The sequence below is a fragment of the Mustela putorius genome, unplaced genomic scaffold, assembly GCF_011764305.1.
Source record: "Mustela putorius furo isolate JIRA1106 unplaced genomic scaffold, ASM1176430v1.1 tig00003845_pilon_pilon_pilon, whole genome shotgun sequence".
Lineage (NCBI taxonomy): Eukaryota > Metazoa > Chordata > Mammalia > Carnivora > Mustelidae > Mustela > Mustela putorius.
The window spans coordinates 93,967,586-93,989,908 of NW_025421998.1; the positions used below are offsets into that span (position 1 = coordinate 93,967,586).

General features: G+C 50.2%; 1 protein-coding gene across 1 annotated transcript in view; it reads left to right on the top strand.

The window, feature by feature from the left end:
- Positions 1 to 22,323, top strand: part of TMEM178B (transmembrane protein 178B) — a 337,430-nt gene that overhangs the window by 304,822 nt on the left and 10,285 nt on the right. The gene's annotated exons all lie outside the window — the stretch shown is intronic.

Here is a 22,323-nt window from a genome sequence, read left to right on the forward strand (position 1 = left end):
AGGCTTCTAGTCAGAGCACAGGTAAAACCCAAATTCTTTACCCTTTTTTTTAGAAGCCGCCTTAGCCAGCTTGGGCTGCTATGACAAAATGCCAGAGATCGTACCAAAATACGCAGCAAAAATGTATTTCTCCCCATTCCGGAGGCCAGGAAGTCCGAACTCAGTACATGGGCTTGTGCAGCGTCTGGTGGGGGCTGTTCTCTGATGCTTGTATGAGGCCCTAACCCTAACCCTAACCGCTGATCCCAGTCACGAGGGCACCATCCTTGTGACTTAATCACCTCCCAAGGGCCCCTCTTCCTAATACCATCACCTTGGGGGTTAGAATCTCAGCATGTGGGTCCTAGGGGTACCCAAACCCTCTGTCCTCAGTGGCAGCGCTGTGTAACCCGGCTTTCGCTACCCGCCCCCACCCCCACCCTCTTGCTCTGCTGTGCTGACCCTGGCATCCCTCCAACCACCCGGCCGCCCTTCCTGCCTGGAGTGCGCAAACCTTCCTGGCAAGGCCCTGGAGCTGGCTGTGCCTTTGTCCATAGGGCTCTCCCCCCACGGGCCTCCTCGCGGGCTCCCTCCTCAGACTCACTCCCACTTAGAAGTCACCCCGAGAGGGCTTCCTGGACCACCCAAATCCATGAAGCCCCCCCCCATCACTCTCTACATCTTAATTAATTCAACCTGGTACAGCCACTCACCACTTTCTGAAATGTGTGTTGTGTTTTGGTTTAGTTTAGTTTTTTTTTTTTTTTTTTTTTTTAAGCAACTTCATTAAAACTAGTATTTATTATCTCACAGTTTCCATGGATCAGAATTCCAGGCACAGCCTAACTGGGGTCTCTGCTCAAGGTCTCACAAAATGGCAGTCGCTCTGTCAGCCGGGGCTGGGGTCCCCTCTGAGCCCGGGGTCCTCTTCTGGGGTCACAATGTGGTCGGTGGTGTTCCGTTTCCTACTTGCTGCACTCACAGAAGCTTGCATGTTTGGGGTCAGCAGGAGAAAGCCCCCGACTTCTCTCGTCTCTGACCTTCAGATCTGCTTCTTTTTTTTTTTAATCTATTTTTTAGATTTATAATTTTAGATTTACAGAAAAATGGAGCAGGTAGTACAGAGAGTTCCCATGTTACCCTCTGCCCCTGCCCACGGGTTTCCATCCTCAACATCTTCCGTTCACAGAGTCTGTGACAATTAATGAATCAATATTGATAGATTCTTAACACATGGGCATAGTTTATTCCGGTTCTCTTAGTTGATACCTGACATCCAGTGTTCTCTCTGTTCCACGCTCCTGTCCAGGATCACACGTACATCTAGTTGTCCTGTCCCCTGAGGCTCCGCGCGGCTATGGCCACTTCTCAGACTGTCCTTGTTTTTAAGGACCTCCTCGGTTTTGAGGAGCACTGCTCGTCCATACTGCAGAATGCCGCTCTCCTGGACCTTGCCCGATTTCTTTTCTCATGATTAGGCTGGGTAGTGGGGTTAGGGAGGAAAATCGCTCAGGTAAAGTGTCATTTCGTCACACTGTGTTGGGGTACATCCTGTCCACCTGTGGAGGAGGCTGTCCCTGATCACCCAGCTGAAACGGTGTGTGGGTCTTCTCTCCTGCAGAGTTACTCCATTTTCCCCGGTTCCATACTGTCCCCTGTGGAGGGATGTCACCAGGCATAGCGCACGCCTGAGGAACAGGGACTTTGTCCTTCAGGATGGAGGATGTGCATAAGTTATTTGGAATTCTTCTGCAAGGGAGATTTGTCTTTTTCCCCTGTTTATTAATTTATCTGATCATTTATTTATGTCACTGTGGATTCATGGCTATTTATTTTTTATTTTGGTTTATAATCCAAAACTAGATTTGTTTTTTTACTCCAGTTCCAGCTCTGACCATGGGGTTCTCTGTCAGGTGGCCCTGTGCCCCTCTGACCTATTCTTATCCACGTGGGCTTTGGGTTCTGGTTGCTGTTGTTATCTTTGGTTTGGTATGTTTTTTTGTTTTGTTTTGTGTTTGAGCTCTTGCTGCTTTCTGACATCACAATGGGCGCCAGGCTCCTCTTGTGTATTTCCTGCCATTTCTCCAAAGAGCCCTGGTTTTCATTGGAGAAGGGTGTATAGACACCAAAATACGGGCACTAGGTGTCTCAGTGTCATTAATATTCTGTATTTGTTCACTGCCTCTCTACCCCCACTTAGATGTAAGCTCCATGAGCTCCAAAGGTGTCCCCCTAGTCAGGAACAATGTCTGAACCCTCAAACACCTGTTAAATGCATGCATTGCAAATGTGAACTATGTGCCATAGAAGGTATTTTGTTTTGTCTTGATGGAACAGGTATCAAGAAAGTACCCTACCTTATCTTCTGTCCCTTGCCTGATCTTCTCCCCTTCCGTGGGATTCCTTATCCTCGTTCTCTCTTTATTTGAACAGTCCTAGGGTCTGTGTAATTCTGGTAGAAAATGTCTCAAATTGCCTTTGGAATAAGGGTATGCATCACACATGAATTCATGAAGACCTCCATCTTTAACAGGAGTTCAAGAGTGTTAGAAATGGAAGGGACCTTAGAGACCATCCAGTTTGGTGTCCCTGTGTCTCCAGATCAGAGTGGTTATATCAGTTGTCCCAGGCCCTGCAGCTAGTGAGTGGCAGCCCTGGGGACAGAGCTGGCCTGTGATAGCAGCTCCTCCCGCTGCCTGGGTGTTCAGCTCTCTGGGCCACAGGCACATCTTCCCACACTGGCATGCCTCTAGTCTGTGCTCCCGGCCTGTTGCCAGGCCCAGAATTTCGCTCCATTCCCTTTCTCCTCCTCCCTTCTCAAAGCACAAAGAGGCAGACGAAGGAGATCATGGCTGGAATTGAGGGCACAGGTGGTAATGGGAAAAAGAAATCATTAAAAGTCCTTTTCCTCCCACCTGTGACCAGTGTGGCCTTTTCTCCCTTCCCAGTCAGGAAGGGGGAGCAAAGAGAAAGTCCTGAAGGAGCTCAAGCTATCAGACTTGAGTGATGGCCGTGATTTGCAGAGCAGTGATGCCATGCCAGATGTTGCCCCCTACACCAGGCTCACTGGAGAGTAGCTCAGCTGTGCTCCCAGATACCCTTCTTCTGATGCATAGAAACCCTGACAAAGGCCCAGCCATTCTGAGAATGTATAAGCCCAAAATGGAATGTCTGAGGCAATAGGCGTTTGGTCTGGGGGACTCTTTCCGTTGGGCAGCGAGTGATTTTAGGGATGCCCACCAAGTGGAATAAGATCTAGGGTTGCCTTCAGCCTCACCCCACGGTCACCCCTACCTCCAGCACTACTTAGAAGCATGGCTAGGACTGCATTTCTATCTGTCCTGACTTCCACTTCATGACTGTGGTCATTACTTCGTGACTCATGGGTAAGAAGAGGGAACCCACGTAAGTGAGATATTCTGAGTTGGAGAAGAGGATAAATCAGTAACTCAGTGACTTACCACAGTGCAAAGCTTATAAAACCCTCAGTAAATGGTAGCTGTTGCCGATATATTTATGTAAGTAAGTCTCTTCTAGCAGGCAGAGAAGTTTCTATAACCTACCATGACCAAACGAGGACGTAAAACCCATCTATTTACCCTGCTGAACTGCTCTTACAGGTTCGTGGGAGATTTCACTAGAACATCACAACTCTCCTCTTGGCTTTTTGTCTAACAACCTTTCTTGCAAAACCCCGAACAGAGATTCAGAAAGAACTTCATACCCTGGGATATTCCTGTTTCGCCTCTCAGAAGGTGCTTGTTTGAATATTTATTAGCATTGGAAAATTACATTCAAAACAAAGACATTTGGGAGAGGAAACACATTGCTAGTAGGACTGAGAAGCAACATGCTCCCTTCCCTAAGTGGGACGAGGGCCCGGGTCAGTCACGTCAGCAACCCAGACTGTGGGAAGGCTTCATTTTCACCTGAAGAGTTGGAGCTCATCGAAGGAGTTGAGCCCTTGCCACCCTTCAGGACCTGCCTCCATTACAGATTTGCACTTTAGAGGAGAAGAGTAAGCAGCCTTGGTCCAGGACTCCCCAATTTTGTCAATGAGGGCTGTCTCCCAGTGCCTGTAACGTGCCTACCCAACACTCAGCAAAGCCACAGTGCTGCATGTTCCCAAGAACGGGCTTGGGGGCCTGCTCTGTCACTAAATGTCCAGAGGGAAATGCTAAGACAGAAAGCAGACCCTAGAAGGAGGTGGGAAGGAGGGTGGATGGGCCACGAGTCACCCTCCATTCCTTGCCGTCTCACTGGAGCTTGGCGTCCGTGTTCAGGAGCTAGAATCCTCCAACTAAAATGGGGAATTACGGTTTTACAGCTAAGAGCTAGTCCAGGACCAAAGGAGCCATGTGACTCAAGAAAGTTACTTAACTACCTTGTATACACTCCTTCGATTTTCTCATCTACGAAGAGGACTAGTAATAGTACCTTCCAGAAATATGGTTGTGAGAATTATAGAGTTGACTCATGTGAAGGGCTTAGACAATGCTTAGCATTGTTCTCCAGAAAGGTTTAGGTATTATTTCAGCTACTGCTTTGTGCAAACAACCATCTTCAGGGACACTCTGCTCTCAGCAGCCCCAAACCATCGCTAGCAACAGCACGCAAAGACCCTGCCATGGGATGAGAAAGATAAAATTGCTTGAGCAGATAAAGTCTCTCTGGCTAATCACCACACTCCTTATCCGTTCATTCAATAACTCACCATTGTTTATCAAGCACCAGACACTGTTGAAGCACTTGGGCAAGAGTGGGGAAGAGGACAGAGTGCTCACGAAGCTTACACTCTTGTTGGCGCTACAGATAAGCGACAAATAATTGAGTACCGTAAACACCTGATACGCTGCCAGTTGACGGAGCTGTGGAGAAGAAAGCTAGAAGGGCTATAGAGAGTGATGGGGCACCGCCATCCATGTGGGGCAGTGCTTGGGCAGAAGGCCTCTCGGGTGGTCACAGCTGGATAGAGCCTTCCACTGAAGGCTTGCGTTGAGTGGAAGTCTTCCTGGGAAGACCTGGCAGGATCAGTCCTTGCAAAAGGAATAACGGACGCAAGGGACCTGGGACAGGATTGAGCCCATTGGGTCGGAGGAAGCTGAGCAAGAGGACAGGAACAGAATAAGTTGGAGATATTTCGCAAAACAGAGCAGCCACAAGATCTTGGAGACCATGATGAGGGTTTGGCTGATGGAGGTGGCATCATCTCGCTCTGGCCTGCCTTCTGTCTATTTCACAGACAGAAAGAACCTGGGGTTCTTGCCTGGGTGATCACTCCATAGTATGTGGCATTCACTCATCAGTGATCTGGCTTCCTTCTGGGGTGCCGGAAGCTGGAGCTTCTTCTGCTTCCCATGGCAGTTTCTGTGAGTGGGGGCCTGGTCCCTGTGCACCAGCGTGGCCAGGTCAGTAGGGGGACTGTCATGTGCCCCTGAGAATGGTGCATAGCAGCACACCCGGGAGCACCCCTTCCCTCAGCCAGGACCAGTTACATCATTTGTGGGACCCAATGCAAGATGAGAACCTGGGACCCCTCCTTTAAACATTAAGACATTCAAGATGGTGACAGCAGCGCATGAAAACAGGCACATGTGCCCATGAAGCCAGCTCTGCCTCCATCACCGTCCCACACGCACACGCCTTGATCCCAGGCTGTGGCAGCCTCTCACTGTGGGGGCTCCAGAGGGTCCTGAGAAATCAGGTCTTCCCTCTTTCTGCTCCCTGTTCCTCTTTGCCCTAACTTGGGCCTAGTCTGCTGTGCTTAACATCACTCCTTGTCCCTAATGACCAAGTAATCATATAGACACGCATTCCCCTTTCCTTAGATCAAAAGCTGACTCTCCCAACATTGCCCACGTGACCTGCGAGTAAGACAAAGCTGAGTTTGTTGCTTACTGCAGTAGGGGAGAACACAGCACCTTGCAAAGCTGGCAGGGTCCCAGAGCAGGACGGTCAGATCAGGGTCGACGGGGAATTAGAAGTTTGCTTTAAGGCCTTTATTTCAGTGCAGGTGTTTGATTGAGGTTGGTTGAGAATACTGATGAGGTCTAGGATTGAAGGAAACAGCAGGATTTGGGAAAATCTTCGAGCACACACTTCCGATGTTTTCAGTGGAAGCTGATGGATCTTTTGTGAAGTTCTGTAATGAACAATCAAAACCAGTTAACACAGGCAGGGCGGACCTAGAAGTGTAAGGAGACAAGGGAATAGCAAAGTTCGGTTACTCCAGACGCTAAGGCATGGTTTTGGGTCAGTGTCTAGGCTGAGTGTGGGGTGGGTGACCGGGAGTCTCGGGATAAGTGGACCTCCACAGCCTGGTGCCTTCCTGGCTTGCCTGCCTCCGCCAACACAGACGTGTCTGAATTTTCCAGGGAATAGAGTCCAGAGTGAGGCCAGGACCCTGTCTTTCCTGGGGTAGAAATAACATTGCTGTACCGAATTGGGGTCCTTGCCTACAGACAGTGGATGATTGGCAAGGGTGGGATGGGGGAAGGGCAGGCAGGAGAGGAGAGAGAGGGCAGGGCACCTGAAAGACCATCTCCATTACTGGGCGGTGTGGGGAAGGGCTGTTGAGAAAGAACAGATTTCTCCAACAGCCTTTTCAGTGGAAACAGACCAAGAATGCGGTAGTGTCTCCACAGTGCTTGATTGCCATGGAAACTGAGGTAATTTCTAAAGCAGCTTCAAAAGCTTCCATCCCTATGGTTCTTCTAGGATGTTCTTATAGAGGTGTGCAAGCTTCAGAGAAAGGGAACTTGTCAGGCAAGCCTCTGGCTCTTGAAATGAGTCATAAATCAAAGAAAAATGCTCATTCCTGAAATAAACGGAGAGACCTCTACTAGTGGGCATAAAAGCGGCTCCTGGGGAAACAAAATGGAGAAGTAGCTATAAATGAGGAGGAATTTCCTCTCTCCCACCCTGGAGGCCTAAGGACAGGTGAGAAGTGGCCTCGGAAATAGCCAAACCCGAGGAAGGGAGGCGGGGAGCTCTCCCCCCACAAAGCATCTTGTCGCCCTCACTACTTAGGTGACTGAGATGCATGATGTGAACACAATAGTTAGGGCCCTTGCTCCCTCTGGGCACCCGAAAGCTGGCTTGAACTGGCCTGGGTTGTTGAGGTGGGGGGCAGAGCCAGGCTACCCCCACACCGTATAGACAGGACACCTCCAAGCCCAGGGCAGCACACCTGTGCCTCACTGCCGTGATGCTGGGGGTGGGCAGGAGCTTGGTATAGGGAGAGCTGAATGGGGGGTTGGTGACAGCCTTGAAGGCCTGGTGGGTACCAGTGAGAAAGTGATTCCGGGAAGGCCCTCAAGCATTATTCTGGAGAAGGCTTATAAAGATGGGCCCAGAGAGGTAAAGGAATTCTGCTCTGGGGGACATACCTTTTCAACCTAACAGACCTTGGGCTTTGGGGACAGATGAGTAATGGTATGCATTTTTATCCCCCAGTATGAAATAGTTGGAAAACGAGTGCCTGTGAAGCTATTCTACCTCCTTCACGTTCTAAAGATCTCCTGATTTCAAATATACTTTCCTATTATCAGATCATGTCTCATACCACGAGTCTTGATTTGGAAAAAACTCTCTATCTATAGAAGCCATCAGAAGACCAGGGATATCTAAGATGTGTCTGTGAAAGAGGCCTGCCCATCCCCACTTCAGGATACCATTAGATCCAACTCAGTGCACATTAGTCATTAAATAAACAACCAGTGCCCACTCAGTCGAAGATAAAACCCAGTGCCTTGGAGTTGCTCACTGTCTTCCAGAAGAATCAGACCCCTAGACCCATTAGTGTGGTAAAAGAGCAGTTTTCCTTTTAAGGACTGACATCTTGAATATGCAAACGAATGGAAACAAAAGAATTCTGGGTCTGAATTTTCAGCAGGAAAGAGGACAGAAAGGGGATCACTTGTGACTTGAATGACAGTTCAGAGACCTCCAAAGCTGGGGTGGGGGGGTGGGGGAGGTGGTGTCACCGGGGGTGGGGGGCACCCTGTGGACCTTCAAACCCCCCATAGGAGGCCCGCTCCCGTGGGAGAGGGGAGTGGGAGGGGAGGCTCACAGTTGGGACCTTTTGTGCTGTATCCATGGTGGGTGTTGTTCAAACATCAATGCTTTCATCCTCCACTCAGCCCTCATTTGTAGAACACGAGCTAGGCAGGCCCAGGGAGCCCCAACACAAGCAGTTACATACACGCGCCACAGTCTACATTTACGCCCAGACTAGACTAGTCCTCCTCACCCCCACGGGGTAAGGGGCAGGAGACAGAGGGGTAGAGAGGCCAAGAAGGGAGTCACTTCTGCTACCAGAGTGTCAGCAATAGCAGTAGGTCCAGACGTGGTGAAGGTCAGACACGAGCTGCCTTCTAGGATTGGTCTAAGCCATCACTGAGAAGCGGACGGTGCGGAACACTGTCTGGCATGTCATGAGGCTTTCCTGTGTGTTTGTTCCTCTGCTCAGTTTGTCATTGGCTCTTACCTTCTCTGTGGTTCCTAGCACTTGCTGCCAGAGTTCACGGTCACGTGGTTCCCAGACCCAGGATTCCAACACCAATCTATTTGACTCCAAAGCCCAGCTCTCTGCTAATCAGGCAGTGCTCTTTCCCCAATAAAAATAAAGTTGTCGACGTATTTATGAACCTTGAGCCACTCACGACCTGATCTGGTGAAAGAGGACCCCACCCAGACCTCTCATCATGGTGGATGAAGACTGTTTGTTGTTCCTGGGGTGGCAGAAAAGATAAGGCTGCTTCAGTTGAAGGGAGGGTCTCCAGGGAGATAGGAAAATGAGCGTCTTTGGCTGAAAGCCTTTCCTTTTTGTGGGCCCTAGACAGGAAGACTGCTGGGGGTTCAGGGAACAAAAAGAATAATCTTATTACTTCTATAGCCCTGCCACCAGCCCCCATGTCTTGAATTCTGGTGTCTGTTCCCACCATGTCTCAGAAGCTCCTTTCTTGCGGACCTACTTCCTCCTGGCTGTTCTGCCTGTCTCCTGGCCTCGAGCCAACGCTTCCTGACCTCGCATGGATTTACCTGTTTCTCAGACTCTCATCTCTTGTCTTCCATGACAGCATGCTCATGATTTTGCCTTTCTTCTGTGTCTTTTCTGTTTCCTTTGCTCTTTGCTTTATCTGCAAATGTGGCTTTCGATGCTCTTTTTTCCTTTCTCCCTGCAAACATGTCTCCTTGTCACCAGTATCTACTCTCATAGTGACAGTGACCTCTGCGTGGATGAGTCTGGAACTGCTTTGGAATGGCCTTTTCTGAGCTCTAGCCTCATGTTTTTAACTGTTCTCTGGAACCACAAACATGCCATGAGGTAGACTCGTGCTTTCTTGGTAGATGGTATGGGTCTGCTTTATGTTTATGGCATCCATGCTAAGCACTGGCTGACTGTGGGGGCTGGACAAATGTCATCTTCTGTCCTTTCCCTTCTCCCCATGAAATGAGCTGCTTTTCTTGCCTTCCTCAGCACAGGAGTCTGCCAGTCACCTCTGAGTCATTGTTCACTTCTCCAGTGTCACCCGTAGCTTAGCCAGCTGTCAGTGTCTGCCAATATCTCCGTTGCCGTACTCTCCGTGGCTCTCTCACTTGTGTCCATTCCCTGAGCGCCGCTGGGGCACTGAGTATGACACTGGTGTTGACCAGTCATTTAGCCCCGGGTGGACATCTGTGTCTCCAAACTCGGAGCCTCCGTTTTCTCCTAGAACTGAGGGAGTGCTGCCTACCTCATCTGGTTTTTGTGTGGATAGAATGAAAGGATTTGCAGGAAAAGCATCTAGCAAAGGATCCATATCACATAGATGTTCCTCTCCCGACTTTCCACTTAATTCAACATTTACACCATTCTGTCTTTCTAAAATACACCTCCTGCCATGTCGTTTCTCTGATGAAAATATTCTGGGGTTCCATGTGGCTTACTGAGTAAAGGTCAGCCTCACCAGCCGGAGTTTAATGTGGGTCACAATCTCACCCTGGACTCACTTCCAGCCACATGTCGTGTTGCCCCACACACACACACACCACCTGCCATTGCCTGCCTCTGGGCCACCCTGCTTGGCCTGGTGAAAGCCTCTGCTTCCTCAAGCCTCAGCATCTTCTAGAAACCTTTTGAACCAGCTTAACTAAAACCAGACTCTGCCTCTGAACGCAGACCATTGCTTTGTACCATCTTGATAGCACTTACCTCCTTGTGAATATCTCCTGGAGCAGAAACTGAGATAATTTCCCATGTCCCCTCTGAGTCAAAGCCTTCATGGTAGCAGAGGGACCTCTTCCTTGCCAGCTCCTCCAGTGGTCAGTTTGCCCCTCTTTATTTTAAACCTTATTATGGTTTCTGGTAACTTCAACTTACTGGACTTGGGCCCTTTCTGCCAAAGTAACATAAATTAAAGTCAGGACCCTCTTCCTCCAATAGTCTTTCAAATATTTGAAGACTGCTCTATACTACTTCTTAGTTATCTGCTTTACAGACTTAAGTGCAACTCACTACACATTGATTGAGTGCCTACTGCATGCTAGGCATGGTGCTAGTGCCCAAGGTACACAGATAAACATGTCCCTGTCCTTAAGGGCCACCCGGGCAGTGGTGGAGGCATAGCGATGGGTGCCATGACAGGGCTGTGGGTACCCAGAGAAAGAGGACCTTTCTGAGCCAGGGACTGTGGAGCAGCCTCAGGGTAGGCTAGAGATTGAGGCTAAAGAAGAATCAAGTCAACTTGACCTTACTGTTGCCCTCAATGGGCTTTTATACCATCAATCAGCTGAACCTGCACTGAGATCAAGAGTTGGCCACTATCTAGAAGCAATATGCCAAGACTTTCTTTACTCGTTCTCGTTTAGGATTTCACATGCCATTAATAATTTCCATTTTTATATTTTTCTGTGTAACTAAACTCTGTCATAAATGAAGCAAAAAAGAATCCTTTTTATCTAAGAAAAAATGCTTAAGCAGCTTTATGTGGAGGTAAAATGTAAACCTAGTATGCTATTTTACCCCCTAATTTTGATCCTGGGGTGGGAGGAATGGGAGTAACTGTGTCCTTCACACTGCTCTCCCTAACAAAACCTAGGAACTTCTTAAAGATTGCACCACACTTCCAGGATACAATATAGTTAATGAAAATACCCCCTGTGGCTTAGCTTGTAACATTGTGAGACAAGTTCAATTGTCATCACATTTCCAGAAGCCTCTGGGTCCAGTTTCTAACAGTAGCTGAGTTAGTATGGCCAAGGGTACGTTGGACAGTTCTCTCCTGAGCTCAGCATTCCCATCAAGGCCTGTAAAGTTGGAAACCTCTTTCTTCAGGAGGACACGCCACCTTTGAAGACTCTATTTCCCAATGGAGAAGAAGGGACTGACTTCTCTGGTGAGGTTGGCCAAGAGGCTGAGCTCATGAGGCTTCACACCATCTGGGTCCTCTGCTGTTTGCTACTCCACACAGGCAGCCTTCCCAGGTCGAGGCGCCAGGGTTAGGCTGGTGTCAGGAGGCCTGTTTGTCTTTCTTTTCTGGGCCCACCAGTGTGAGTCAACATTTGAGGGTGAGTGTACCTGCTTTGCAAACCTGAATGTTCCCTCCCTCTGGCAATTCATCCTAAAATGTCAGTGGGGGGAAAGTATAGGTACCCCTGAATGTGGCCAAGGGTCAAGCCACAATTGCTGTGCTAGCCTTATCAGTAATAGAGTTGGCGTGTTTTTGCCCCGTCAGCCTCCTTCCTGTGATTCTTTTCTCACTAGAGTATGAGTTCAGAAAACCAAGATGAGTAATTATCATCCCCCAAATCTCCAAGAGAAAAGAGGGGTGAAAAGAGGTGCCCAGGTTGAGACCCATTGATGAGCCAGGAGGAGCTGGTAGGAGGACAGGACCCCTTCCATGGGCTGGAGTCTACACTGAGGTCCTGGGGATCCTCTTCTGACCACCAGCTTACTCTGTCCACTGGGTTCAGCTTCTGGCCCACTGGGAAGCGACAAAGTCTTCCTAGAAGGAAGTTAATGCTGTGATCTTGATTCATTTCCTTTCCCGACCTCTCCACCCTACATCTGCTGGGAGAATCTTATTCCTCCACAGGAACTCACCCTTCTCCATGGCACAAATAAGGAGTGACCCTGTGTACATGTTATGGGAAGACTTCCAAGTTCTCTGAAGAATTCAGCAGTAAGAGTTTTATTACCTGAGCCATGAGTCTGAGTGGTTCTCAGAACCTCCTCGGGGCACTTTTGGTCACTACCAAATGTAGTGACCCTTTTCCCAATGTCACCATCTAGTTGATAGGTCTTATCGAAGCACCACTGCGTACAGGGCCCTGCTGGGGAAGAAGAAGGCTTCTCTGCTTATAATGCTTACAGTCCAGCCCCAGAGGCAATATGCATGCATGAGAAATGAGAGCCAACACAACGAGCAGCAAAGGCGTGAATATGAATCCTGGCTCCGGTACTTGCTACCTGTGTGACCTTGGGTAGTCTCCTTAACCTCTCTGTGCCTCATGTTCCTTAGCCAAACCTCATAAACTTGCTTGGAGGATTAAATGAGCTAAGTAAAGCACTTGCAACATTGCCTGCCATGTCGTAAATACTACATATCAGTGTTTGATCCGTATAAAACTATATGTGTTCTGTGACCCAGCGGTGAGGTGACATCATCTCAGAGAAAGGCCAGCCCAAGCTAACAAATGTGCCAGGCATATGGAGACATAAACCAAACCAGGTGGCAGGCTCGCCTGATCTTCTGGCTACCACCCCAAGCCTCTTCCTCTCCGAATTAACATGGCATTGGCTCAGATCAGATAGGGTAGAAGCCTGAGAGATTTCTTTCAGGAGCCAATTTCTTCCAGACACTTAAACAGCTGGGCCCCCATCCTTCCACATTTAAAATCAAGGCAATTTAGAGCAGAGCCTCATCTGCACACTGATGTCAGCTAATGACATCTAATGGTCTCATCCAGCAGCCCCTCTGTGCATGTCGGGAGGTGAGAAGCAGTGTCTTCTCTCCAGGTGGCTCATGTTTGACAAAATGACTGGCAACCCGACCTAGAGCAGTTCAGAAAGAACCCAGAGTCAGGGCATCACTTAACTGGAAGGACCGTAGAGATCTGGTCCTTCCCTCTGTGTATTGTATGGTTGAGGGATCACGGCCAAAGAGAGGAGGTGCTCTTCCCATGTCATGGGCAGGGATGGGACCAGAACTCAGATTTTCTGATTCTTGCTGGAGTTCTCTTTCCACTCTGAACATCTCCGTTGGCTGGAGTTCTCCTACCCGGAAGTGGATAGAGCTGCCTTAGTGTCCCTCTGGGCCAGGAGAGCTTTAGACCACCAAGGCAGGAATTCATATGTAAGGATAGGTCTACCTGTGCTCAGCTTCCTGCTGGTCCTGGGGGCAGGTCGGGGGACGGGAGGGATGTGGCTTGTAAACTCCTTAGGAACGTCAATGACCAGAGCAACCACAAAGCTGTAGTACCAGAGATGATCGGCGGGAGGTTTAGAATTACTTCCAAGCCTTATCCTTAGCAAGAAACCCAGGACAAGATTGCCCTCCACCCTATAGATTCTCCACATTTGCTCTGGGGACCCTTGTCATCCACCAGAAAGGGTTGGCCTAGAAAGAGAAGGAGAGAAAAGAGAAGCAGAGGCAGGAAGATGGCATGTGCTAAGTGGCTTTACTCTTGGAAGCTCACTGTTCACAGCTTGAGAATGTTCCTTTCTGCACAGCTGTAGATGCCACTCTCAGTTTAGTTAGGAAGCCAGTTGGATCCCACCAACTCTCAGCTCTGAACCAAGACCCAGATGGATAGGAAGCTCCAAAGATTCACGTTGAGAAAGATGTGCTGCTGTACTCTTGGTTCATTGTCTTCTGGGACTCTCACGTGTACATAGATGCCCGCCATATGGAAAGCTTGTAGCTCACCACAGATCACTCATCTCCGATTTTCCCAACTTTTTGTGCCAAGAAGCATGGAATATCCCAGGGCAGGTGGGCAAAAGTGGTGTGGGCCAGGGGTGGCTTTTTCTGGGGGATTTTTTTAATGGGGGCAGTGGAAGAAGTATAATGAATAGTTCTCAGATGCTTCTACAATCAAATAGTCTAGGTTTTATGGCAAAGTCAGATATTTGCTCTGTTGTGGATGCTTTGGGACCTCTAGAAAATGATTTAACTGGAGATTACTATGTGGATTATATCATGTACGTTCCATGCTGCACGTATACACACACGTATGCGATCACATCTTCAAGAGGTACAGAAGTTACAACTCCTGACATTTGGTTTTGAGTCTGAATGAACCCTTGGGATCTCAGAATGGCTTCTCCATGAGAAAGAATGGTGGTAGTGTTTTAAAAAAAAAAAAAAGGAAACTGGGTAGACTAAAAATGATTTAAAAAGGTAGCTCTCACAGTCTACTGTATAGTAGGGGTTGAATGAATGAGTGTGGGAGAATGCTAAGTGCCGCCTCCGTATGCCAAAGGAACCAGGGCACAAGCTCAGTGGCACCTCGGAAAGGTCTCCAGCTCCTGTTTCATGGCAATTCCCCACACCGCTGTTGAGGCTGCTTCCTTTTGCCCACCCTGGTTGAGCCACAGGCTTACAAGCTTACAATGCTGTCGTGTAACCCCTGCTGGTTGCTCTAATCTCTCTGAGCCTAAGGATAAGTTCCGTTACTGGGGCTGTGGGGTGGGTGTGTGGGGGGGGGTCTGTCTCAGGATGTACTCTGAGCTCTTCCAAATTCCATGGTTCTGGTTCCACAAAGTCCACAGAATTGAGAGTCCTGAGTGAGCCCTTCCTCTGGTTTCTGTGGAGATCAATTGCTTCCTGGTATGGCATTGACCTTGGGGCGGAACCGGGGAGGGGGCAGGTGGAGTGGGTGATGGAGAGGAAAAGTGCAACTTCATTTCTTTCTTGTCCTCCAGAACAATTTTTCCTCACCCTCACTTAAAGCCTTCCATTTCTAATATTATACCTTACATATAGAAAGCAATTTTAACTTCTATAAGCCTTTTCACATGTATTATCGCTTTTCAGAATAATCCTGCAGAGAGGTATTATTCCAATGCAGAATTTCTGTGAATATAAAAATGCTTCCTAAAACCCAAGGTGCCCAAGGAAACATGGGTAGGTGTGCACCTGCGTGGGCGTACACGCACACACGGGCAGGTGCACAAACCCCTCAGCGATCACAGAACGGTTTAGGAGGAGGAGACGGATGGGAGGACCAGGCATGGTGTCAACTTCATGCCCTCTAGGTTTCAAAGCCCATAGTTTCACCTGAAAGCCCGATAGCCTAGAAGTCCATTTCTTCTAGTGACTTTCTAGAGAAAGTGACAGTCTAGCTGAACATGAACTAAAACAGAACAGGAAGCATCCCTGTAACTGTCAGGTCACCTATTTTGAACTATAAAAGCTTTATGGATCCAGAAAAAATATGAATGATCTTGAGCTGGGCATACTCAGGGAAGGCTTCTTGAGAGATGAGACCTGGCTTAGACCATGGAGTCTAGCTGCATGGACTCTGCGTCCAATTCCAGTCAAGGACACCAGGCAAAGTTTCTTTTGACCTTAGTAAGTTCCCGTCACAAAAGGCACTTGAACACCCACCAGTGCCCTCTTCCATTGGCTCAGCCCTTGAGATGTTTGCACAAGTTTGTGAAGGCTCTGTCTTTGGTGGAAAGGCCGCAGAGCCATGGATGTTGGGATCAAATCTAAATCTATACCCAAAGAGTAAATGGATTGATGGGTATTGGGTGGAAGGAAGTAAGCATAGATACATTGGTGAGGAAGACTAGCTGGAGAAAAACCCAGAAGGTGCCCAGTAGCTATTGCTTTCTATGGATATGTTTTTTTTTTTAACATAATCATTTTAGTTTTATTTTTTAAGTTTTTATTGTGTCATGTTAGTCACCATACAATAGTTTTTGATGTTGCATTCCAAGATTCATTGTTTACATATAACACCCAGTGCTCCATGCAGTACGTTCCCTCCTTCATACCCAACCCCAGGCTCACCCATCCCCCCAACCCCTTTCCCCTCTAAAACCCTCAGTTTGTTTTTTGGAGTCCACAGTCTCGTGGTCCATCGCCCCCTCCAATTCCCCCCCTTCACTTTTCCTGTCCTTCTCCTACTGTCCTCCATGTTACTCCTTGTGCTCCCCAAGTAAGTGAAACCATATGATCATTGACTTTCTCTGCTTGACTTATTTCACTCAGCACAATCCATGTTGATATAAAAGTTGGGTATTCATCCTTTCTGACGGCTGAGTAATATTCCGTTGTATGTATGGACCACATCCATTTGTCTGTTGAAGGGCATCTCGGCTCCTTCCACAGTTTGGCGATTGTGGCTGTTGTTGCTATGGACATTGGTGTGCATATGGCCCTTCTTTTCACCGCATGGCTATGTTTAGATACCTGGTGTAGCCACAGGGTGGCTGTGAGGTCTGGAAACAAAGATGGTCTTATTCTATCGAGGATTGGAATGTTATGGGAGTAAGCCATTTATTATGTATTCACCTGTTGCATTAGATTGCTAGGGCTACCACAACAAAAAAATCATAGACTGGGTGGCTCAAACAAGAGAAATTTATTATCCCGTGGTTCCGGAGGCTGGAAGTCCAAGATCAAGGTGTCATTGGGGTTGTCTCCTCTGAGGCCTATTTCTCGGCTTGCAGATGGGCCACCCTCTTGTTGCCTCTTCCCTTGGCCTTGCCTCTGCGCTCAGCTGTCTGGTGTCTCATTGTATGTCCTCATCTCCTCTTCTTGGAAGGACACCGGTCAGTTTGGATTAAGGACCCCCCCCCCAACAGCCTCGTTTTCACTCTGTTAGCTCCGCAACAGCCCTGTGTCATACACGGTCACACTCTGAGGCACAGAGGTTAGGGCTGCACTATAGGAAGTTTGAGGACCCAGTTCCGTCCCTGACATCAGTGCTTACGGATTTGCCCAACACCCTGTAGCTATGTGAAAACAAAGGCATGAGGCTCCAGGTTCTAGGTCGGGAATCTGGAAGTGTTGTCTAGAGAACCGATGCCAGGCTGTACGCGTGGGCCAGTCCCTTTCAGCGCCTGAGCTGGGGATGTTGCATTCGGGGGCAAAAGCATGCGCAGACATAGAGCAGCCCTGTGGCACGTAGACGCAACCTCGGGAACACACATGCTGCTTCCCCGGGGGTGGGGCTGGGGGGGCAGCACTCCTGCAGGGTCTGTGCCTAGAGCGTTTGCAGAGTTCGCAGAATGATGGATGATTTTGTCCGGACTCGGGGCGCCATGCCTTGCAGGGTGTTCTCCGGAGCCTGTCACCGCTCCCTGCCTCAGCCCAGCAAACCCCTAAGGCACCTTGGATTTGAAAGCCCGTGCGGCCCGCCTGTCAGCCACTGCTGATGCAATGGTGTATGATTCAACAGTAATTTGTATTCCGTGCAGGTCTGAGCAAAGCTATAAAGTGCTCTTGAGAGCTAAATGCTGCCGAGGCATCTGATCTCCGCAAAGGAAGAGCTTGGTAGACATCGGCTTCCTGGGATGCAGACCCCGGAGCTGGAGGAGGAGGGATCCTCTTTCTGTTTGCCGATCTGCTTCTTTATGGTTTTAAAGATCGGAGAGGGGCTCTCAGGGGAGTGGCTGAGGGAGGACTCGGGCTGCTGCTCAGATGTCCCGACCCCTGACGACCCCTGACACACACGCCCACAGGGGCACGGCTGCCGCCTCTGCTCTGCAGCAGGCTGGTGGACCCGGGTCCAAACGGAGGCCCTTTGGCCATGAAGCAACAAGGGAACGGTTGTGCCTGGTCTAGGGATACACAGACATCCCGTCTCATTCCTGGGAGCAGAAAATTGTCATGCAGATGGATTTCCTACCCTAGAAACATGCAGAAATGATACCCCAGTGACATTTCGGGCACCACTTGGTCACATAAGGGATGGGTGTTTGGGAAGATGCCTGTGCACACAATATCTAACTGCCCTGAGTTCCTGCAAGAACCTTCTCAAGGGCCTTGGTTTCCTGGCTGATGGCTTCTTGAATTAGGAAGGGCATCTCTGCTGCAAGATCTGAGGCCTCAGTGTTGATGCTGTTTCTACTCAGGGTCCATCCACATGGCTTCTCTGACAATCCCTGAAGGGGGTGGAGACACGTGTCCCTCCCGGGCCTGCCCCTGCCCCCACCCCCACCCCGTGTGTTCTCATCCAGCGACAGCCACGCAGGAGGCTCTGCTCACACCTCACACACCTGCTGTCCATCCATGCTCAGGAGTGGGCCGAGCAGGGGGTTAACACCAGAACTCTGGATCCTGCCTCTAAAATTATTGAACTTCAAGGTGGGACTGAGGTGAGACCATTACTGGGCTGCTAACAGATTATGTGCATCTTGGTGACATCTCAGGCTGGCCGAAGGGTTAGCTGCCCCCAGAGCTATGCAACCCCAGCCTGGCAGGTCTCCACATGAGCCACACATTCTGGGCATCCGTGTGGCCCTCCTCACCGGGTGAGGGCACGATGGTTAATTTAATTTACAAGCAGGGATCTGTCAGTCCCTGTGGCAGTACCACCAGTGGGGGCCAGAGTGGAGGGAAGGACATGAAGGAACCTGCAAGGGTCACTGATCTGTCCCCCGTAGCCCAGGACTTTCCAGATTCAGGATGAAAATCCCACGTTCCAGGGCCACGCTCCCACCCCCACCGCCAACTGCCAGGCAAACGGGAATGGATGGTCCCCTTACCAGGGAGGCAAGATGTTGAAAGAATAAAGAAATCAGGAGCCTCAGGGAATTGGGGTTGGTGGGGAAAGTGCTGGAAACCTGTGTTTAGCCAGGGATATACCCTGACCATTCTGTGTTGCTGGAGGGTTGGGGACACGTAATTACATAGCATAGGAGATCACATCACGTCACATAATGTCACACAGTCTGGTGATGTAATGACGTAGTGGGGGCGTCTCCAGCCAGAGAAGAGGGTGAGGTCACCCAGAGTGTGCTACATGGGACGAGAGCTTGGGAACAAGTCTGCAAAGAGGAAAGGAGAGTGAGAAGCGGGTGCAGGAGATGCAGCGGGACAGAGGCGGCACAGAGCCGGGATCAAGGGGCAGCTCGGAAGCCGGAATCCGGGGGAGGAGAGAGCAAGCAGGGGGAGGTCGTCAAACAGCGGAGACTGGAATTCGGAAGGGTTGGTCGGGGGATGGGACACTGGAACCTAATATTTGGCAACCTGGGAAGCGCTAATTAGAGATGGCAGCGAAGAGGAGGAGGCGGACGGGGAAGCTGTGCGTGCTGTGGGCACGGGAGCCGGCAGGCCGGCGTGGAAACCGTCTCCCCGCCCAGCCCCGCTCGAGCCTCAGCTGTGCCTGCGGCGGAAGGGCCGGGCGATGGGGCAGGCAGCAGCCCGGGAGCCCTGTAGGCCCTGGCCTCTTCCAGCCAGGGGCACAGATCGGTGTGACCAGGGCGCGGCTGTGGGTTGCAGGGTGACCGCATGGTCGTGAGTCCCGAAGAGCTTCCGGTGGGAGCGCCATCAAAGGAGGCAGGTGGCGTGTCTGAACACCCAGAAGGAAGCATTATGTTTGCTTAGTTCCCTCCACCCGTGGGCCATCCTTCCCCCACCGGGTGCGGCTCACAAACAGGGACACTAGAGGGGCCTCGAGGCCACCGTTCTTTTGGAGCCGGAGGATCTCACCGCACAGGCTGTCTGCTGCGGCTCCATGGGGTGGTGCCGTCTCTTCTCGGCTGGACTTGCTGGGCTCCGAGGCCCTGCGACGGAGGGTCCTGGCGCGGAGAGGGGCCGTTAGATTTTCCCACCCAGCTGGCTGGTGGCGCTGGCTGCCTGGAGGCCAGGGCTGAGCCGAAGTCTGACGCCCCTTCCAGGACCAGCGGCACTGAGAGCTGAGACTGATGAGCGTTTTCTGCCAAAGGCACAGACTTGGAACCAGGGGAGCAGCCGTCAGACTTTGCCGTCCAAAGCTTAGGCCCTGTAATGGCGTACCTTGAGGTCCCCTTGCGAACGGACAAGCCCGGTGCTTTTCAAAACTGTTGAAATCACTGGGCCCCTTTCTTCAAATGAAATTTCACACGGACACAGATCAAAGCAGGGCTCTTCTGGCCAAAGAGACAAAGAGAGGGCTGGAACCTCTTCTCCCTCCACCAGGGACAGCCCCTGAGACAGCAGCTGGAAAGCCACTGGGGAGGCATATATTAGAAGGAGACTGGGGAGGCTCTCTGGGAGGGTGACCTTTGAGGAGTCAAGGTGAGAATGAAGCCAGATAAGGAGGCAGCGTCCACTCGGGTAAGGAGTGTGGGTCTTGTACTGAGTTGATGGGAGGGTTTTAAGCAGGGGCGAGAATTCTGATCTGATTAAATCTTTTAAATATCACGGGCTACTCTATGGGGGCAAGAACAGAAGGCAGGTTAGCAGGGACTTGTTACAGCAGCTCACGTGGGACGCTGAACTAGGCTGGGACAGTGAACATCTGGGAACCTAGAAGCACAGGGACGGTGGTGCATGGGTATGCCTTCTCATCTCTGCACAGAGACCTGGGATTGGGGCTGGGCACGGAGGGTGAAGGAGGGCTGCTCCCCAGACCCGGGGAGGACCCCTGCAGAACCGTCTCCCTTGGGAAACCTGCCCCGGCCCAGCCTGATTGTCTCGTCAGAGGGTTGACACTTAGCATCGACTATGGGCTAGCCTTCCTCCTTTCCCTGTGACTGCTGGTTGGGGGACGGCCCTCCCCGCCCCCTGCTCCGTCCCCAGTCCGGTGTTCCTTTCACTTTACCCTCAACTCTTCATTTAGGTATGTATGTTTCATAGCCCTACCAAGATGGTAAGCTTTTAAAAAACAAAACAAAACAAAACAAAACAAAACTTTTTATCTCAGGGTACCTGGGTGGCTCAGATGGTTAAGCATCTGCCTTTGGCTCAGGTCATGATCCTGGGGTCCTAGGATTGAGCCCCACATCGGGCTCCCTGCTCCTTGGGGAGCCTGCTTCTCCCTCTATCTCTGCCTCTCTCTGTGTGTCTCTTATGAATAAATAAGATAAAAAAAATACATTCTTAGAAAAATATTTTAATTTTAGATTTATTTCAAGATTTTAAGAGTGGGGATCATATCTTACTCTCCTTTTTATCTTCCTAGCATCTAGTGTAAACCCAGAAGTCCCATAAATGCTGGCTGATGAACTGTTTTGTGTCATGGAGCCACTGTTCTGTGTCACAGGGATTTCCCCCCTCTCCTCCCCACACCTGACCTGACGTCACTTCGGCCGGGACGGCCATATGGGGACTATGCCTGCCTCCCTGGCCTGGATTACACCTGTCACATCTCATAGCCAGGTCTGGAGCTCAAAGCAGAGCCTTGCTCCAGGAAGGAAGGTTGGAGAAGGCTTGGGCAGAGCTCTTTTCCCTTAACTGCTAGATTCTGGCAGCGGTTAGTCTTGGAATCTGATTGGAATTAGGCCCAAAGCCCAAGCCATGGGGGGAGTTACTAAGAAGAGGTGACTATGCATTGTTCCTTGGACCCTCACATAGGTCTCAGTAAGTGCTCATGGAGAATAACCTGACGGATCCTGAACTGGCCGCAGAGGCTGCAGCCTGCTGCTGTCCGGGAGCGGAGGACCTCACACTGTACTCTGGGCGAAGGAGAGGAGGCCACTGTCCTTCAGCTGAGAGATGGTTTCCACAGAGGCTCCCAGCATCTGTGTTAGCTCCCCCGAGAGAGGCCCAGAGAGCTGTGGTGGCGGCAGCGGGTTGGGGGCGTTCTGTACCCATGGACCCTCGGAGATCCACCATGTGCCTGCATAGATCTGTGTGTGTGTGTGTGTGTCTCTCTCTTTTTTTTTAAGATTTATTTAAAAGAGGGGCAGTGAGCATGAGCAGGGGGAGGGGCAGAGGCAGCAGGAGAGAGAGAATCCCAAGCAGACTCCATGGTGAGTGTGGAACCCAACATGGGGCTCGATCCTAAAACCCCAAGACCACAACCTGAGCCAAAATCAAGAGCTGGCCGCTGCACCAACGGAGCCACCCAGGCACCCCTGCCTATTTTATTTCTAATTATTAATACACATTTTCAAGTTTGAATTGGTAAGTGTGGAAGTATGTAAATGGCTCGGTCCTCTATCATAACAGAAAAACAGCAGCGTTATGTGGAAACTAACAGCACGTGGCCCAACTCTTCCCTCTTAGTCACACACAACTTCCAAACAGGGAGCTTAAATGACTGGCTCAAAGGGCCAGCTTTCCGGAGAGCCCCAGTTTTCCCCCATCGAGGGGGAATATTGACAAGAGCTAACAAACAGAAATTTTACAAGGTTCCAAAGTCACAGGACAACCATCAGGAAGTTAAGGCAGGAAGATCCCCAATTAATCCTATTAACATAAC